We start from the raw sequence: 6,000 nt of genomic DNA on the forward strand, positions 1-6,000 counted from the left end.
AAACATGGAAATAGCTACACCGCTATCTCCATCAACATGAAAATTTTCACACCGCCATCTCTTTAAACATGGAGGTATCTACAACGCCATCTACATAAAGAAGAAAATATCTACACTGCCATCTATATAAACATGGAAATATCTACACCGCCATCTCTATAAACATGGAAATATATACACTGCCATTTGTAGAAAGATGGAAAAATCTACACCTCCATCTGCAACAAACGTGGAAATATCTACACCGCTATATGTATAAACATGGAAATATCTAGACCGCAATCTGTATAAACATGGAAATATGTACACCGCTCTCTGTATAAATATGAAATATCTAAACCGCTATCTCTATAAAAGTGGAAATATCTACACTGCTATCTGTATAAACATGGAAATATCCTCACTGCGATCTCTATGTACATGGATATATCTACACCGCTATCTCTATAAACATGGAAATATCTCCACCGCAATCTCTATAAACATGGAAATACCTACACCGCCATCTGTATGAACATGGAAATATCTTCACCGCTATCTGTGTACACATGGAAATATCTACACCACGATCTGTATAAACATGGAAATATCTACATCGCGATCTGTATAAACATGGAAATATCTACAATGACATCTGCATACACATGGAAATATCTACATCGCTATGTGTATAAACATGGAAATACCAAACCGCTATCAGTATAATCATGGAAATATGTACAACGCCATCTATATAAACATGGAAATATCTACAGTGCTATGTCTATAAACATGGAAATACCTACACTGCTATCTCTATAAACATGGAAATATCTACACTGCTATCTGTATAAACATGGAAATATCTACACCGCTATCTGTATAAACATGGAAATATCTACACCATGATGTGTATTAGCATGGAAATATCTACACCGCAATCTGTATAAACATGGAAATATCTTCACCACGATCTCTATAAACATGGAAATAACTACACCGCTAACTGTATAAACAAGGTAATATCTACACCACCATCTATGTAAACATGGAAATATCTACACCGTCATCTGTAGAAAGATGGAAATATCTACACCGCAATCTGTGTAAACATGGAAATATCTACACCGATATTTGTAAAAACATGGAAATATCTACACCGCTACCTCTATAGACATGGAAATATCTACACCGCTATCTGTATAAACATGGAAATATCTACACTGCCATCTGTATAAAGATGGAAATATCTACACCGCGAGCTGTATAAACATGGAAATATCTACACCGCAATCTGTATAAACAAGGAAATATTTGCAATGCTCTCTCTGTAAACATGGAAAAATCTACACAGCTATCTGTGTAAACTTGGAAATATCCTCACCGCTATCTGTGTAAATTTCGCAATACTTACACCGCAATCTGTGCAAAGATGGAAATATCTACACCGCTATCTCTGTAAACATGGAAATATCTACACCGCTATCTGTATAAACATGGAAATATTTACACTGCCATCTGTATAAACATGGAAATAACTACAGCGCCATCTGTATAAACATGGAAATATCTACACTACCATCTGTACACACATGGAAATACCTACACAGCCATCTGTATAAACATGGAAATATCTACACCGCTATCTCTATAAACATGGAAATATCTACACCGCTATCAGTATAAACATGGAAATATCTACATCGCTATCTTTATAAACAAGGAAATATCTCCACCGCTATCTGTATAAACATGGAAATATCTACACCGCCATCTCTATAAACATGAAAATATCAACACCGCCATCTTCAGAAACATGGTTGTATCTACATCGCTATCTTTATAAACATGGAAGTATCTTCACCACTATCTGTATAAACATGGAAATATCTTCACTGCCATCTGTATAAACATGGAAATATCTACACCACCATCTGTATAAAGATGGAAATATCTACACTGAAATCTGTATAAATATGGAAATACCTACACCGCTATCTCTATAGACATGAAAATACTTACACCACCATCTCTATAAACATGGAGATATTTACACCGCTATCTCTATAAACATAGAAATAACTACACCGCCATCTGTATAAACATGGAAATAGCTACACAGACATCTGTATAAACATGGAAATAACTACACTGACATCTGTATAAACTTGGAAATATCTACGTTGACATCTGTAGAAAGATTTAGATGTCTACAAAGCGATCTATATAAACATGGGAATTTCTACACCGCTACTTGTATAAACATGGAAATATCTACAGCACTATCTCTATCAACATGGAAATAAGTACACCGCAATCTGTATAAACACGGGAGTATCTACAATGCTATCTCTGTAAACATGGAAATATCTACACAGCTATCTGTGTAAACTTGGAAATATCTACACCGCTATCTGTGTAAGTTTGGCAATACCTACACCGCAATCTGTGCAAAGATGGAAATATCTACACCGCTATCTCTATAAACATGGAAATATCTACACCGAAATCTGTATAAACATGGAAATATCTACACTGCCATCTGTATAAACTTGGAAATATCTACACTGACATCTGTAGAAAGATGGAAATGTCTACAAAGCGATCTGTATAAACATGGGAATTTCTACACCACTACCTGTATAAACATGGAAATATCTACACAGCCATCTCTATAAACATGTAAATATCTACACCGCTATCTGTATCAACATGGAAATAACTACACCGCAATCTGTATAAACATGGAAATATCTACATCGCTATCTGTATAAACAGGGAAATATCTCCACCGCTATCTGTATAAACATGGAAATATCTACACCGCTATCTGTATAAACATGGAAATATCTACACCGCTATCTGTATAAACATGGAAATATATACAATGCTATCTGTGTAAACATGGAAATATCTACACAGCTATCTGTGTAAACTTGTAAATATCTACTCAGCTATCTGTGTAAAAACGGAAATATCTACACAGCAATCTGTGCAAAGATGGAAATATCTACACCGCTATCTCTGTAAACATGGAAATACCTACACCGCTATCTGTATAAACATGGAAATATCTATACCACAGTCTCTATAAACATGGAAATATCTCCACCGCTATCTGTATAAACATGAAAATATCTACTACGCTATGTGTGTAAACATGGAAATATCTACACAGCTATCTTTGTAAACTTCGAAATATCTACACAGCTATCTGCGTAAACATGGAAATATCTACACGGCAATCTGTGCAAAGATGGAAATATCTACACCGCTCTCTCTGTAAACATGGAAATATCTACACGGCTACCTGTATAAACATGGGAATATCTACACCGTTGTCCGTATAAACAAGGATATATCTACACCGCCATCTGTAGAAACGTGGAAATATCGACACCGCAATCTCTATAAACATGGAAATACCTACACCGCTATCTGTATAAATATGGAAATAACTACACCGCTATCTCTATAAACATGGAAATACCTACACCGCTTTCTCTATAAACATGAAAATATCTACACTGCTATCTCTATATACATGGAAATATCTACAGCTCCATCTCTATAAACAAGAAAATATCTACACCGCCATCTTCAGAAACATGGATGTATCTACACCGCTATCTGCATAAACATGGAAATATCTACACCACTATCTGTATAAACATGGAAATATCTTCACTGCCATCTGTGTAAACATGGAAATATCTACACGGACAACTGTATAAAGATGGAAATATCTACACCGCAATCTGTAAAAAGATGGAAATAACTACACCGCTATCTCTATAGACAAGGAAATAACTACACCGCTATCTGTATAAACATGGAAATATCTACACTGCCATCTGTATAAACTTGGAAATATCTACACTGACATCTGTAGAAAGATGGAAATGTCTACAAAGCGATCTCTATAAACATGGGAATTTCTACACCGCTACTTGTATAAACATGGAAATATCTAAACCGCTATATGTATCAACATGGAAATAACTACACCGCAATCTGCATAAACATGGAAATATCGACAATGCTATCTCTGTAAACATGGAAATATCTACACAGCTATCTGTGTAAACTTGGAAATATCTACAGTGCTATCTCTGTAAGTTTGGCAATACCTACACCGCAATCTGTGCAAAGAAAGAAATACCTACACCGCTATCTCTGTAAACATGGAAATATCTACACCGATATCTGAATAAACATGGAAATATCTACACTGCCATCTGTATAAACATGTAAATACCTACACCATTTTTTTATAAACACGAAAATATCTTCACTGCTATCTCTATACACATGGAAATATCTACAAATCCATCTCTATAAACATGAAAATATCTACACCGCCATCTTCAGAAACATGCATGTGTCTACACCGCCATGTGTATAAACATGGAAATATCTACACCACTGTCTGTATAAATATTGAAATATCTTCACTGCCATCTGTATAAACATGGAAATATCTACACCGCCATCTGTATAAAGATGGAAGTATCCACACCGCAATCTTTATAAATATGGAAATAACTACACCGCTATCTCTATAGACATGGAAATATCTACACCGCTATCTGTATAAACATGGAAATATCTACACTGCCATCTGTGTAAAGATGGAAATATCTACACCGCGAGCTGTATAAACATGGAAATATCTACACCACTATTTGTATAAACAAGGAAATATCTACACCGCCATCTGTTTAAACATCAAAATATATAGACAGACATCTATTTATACATGGAAATATCTACACTGCTATCTGTATAAACATGCTAATAACTACACCGCTATCTGTATAAATGTGGAAATATTTGCACCGCTATCCCTATAAACATGGTAATATCAACACCGCCATCTGTATAAACATGGAAATATCTACACCATGATCTGTATAAACATGGAAATATCTACACCGTGATCTGTATAAACATGGAAATATCTACAACGTGATCTGTATAAACACGGAAATATCTACACCGCCATCTCTATAAACATGTAAATATCTACACCCCTATCTGTATAAACATGGAAATATCCACACAGCTATCTCTATAAACATGGAAAAATCAACACCGCTATCTCTATGAACATGGAAATATCTACACCGCAATCTCTATAAACATGGAAATATCTACACCGCGATGAGTATAAACATGGAAATATCTCCACTGCTATCTCTATAAACATCGACATATCTACACCGCCATCTGTATAAACATGGAAATACTTACAAAGTTATCTGTATAAACATTGAAATATCTACACCGCCATCTGTATAAACGTGGAAATATCTACACAGCCATGCGTATATACATGGAAATTTCTGCACCGCTATCTATATAAACATGGAAATAACTACACAGCTATCTGTATAAACATGGAAATATCTACACCGCCATCTGCATATCCATAGAAATATCTGTGCCGCCATCTGTATTAATATGGAAGTATCTACACGGTCATCTGTGTAGAGATGGAAGTATCTACACCGCTATCTGTATAAACATGGAAATATCTACACCGCTATCTCTATAAACATGGAAATACCTGCACCATGATCTGTATAAACATGGAAATATTTACACCGCTATCTGAATAAACATGGAAATATCTACAGAGTTGTCTGTATAAATATGGAAATATCTACACCGCTATCTCTATAAACATGGAAATATCTACACCGCCATCTGTATAAACATGGCAATATCTATACTGCCATCTGTATAAAGATGGAAATATCTACACCTCAATCTGTATAAATATGGAAATAACTACACCGCTATCTCTATAGACATGGAAATATCTACACCGCCATCTGTACAAACATGGAAATATCTACACCGCTATCTCTATAAACATGGAAATACCTACACTGCGGTCTATATAAACGTAAATATCTACACCGGTATCTGTATAAACATGGAAATATCTACACCACGATCTGTATAAACATGGAAATATTTACACCGCTATCTTTATAAACATGGAAATATCTGCAG

This window comes from Pan troglodytes, chromosome 7 (assembly GCF_028858775.2).
Source record: "Pan troglodytes isolate AG18354 chromosome 7, NHGRI_mPanTro3-v2.0_pri, whole genome shotgun sequence".
Taxonomy (NCBI): Eukaryota; Metazoa; Chordata; class Mammalia; order Primates; family Hominidae; genus Pan; species Pan troglodytes.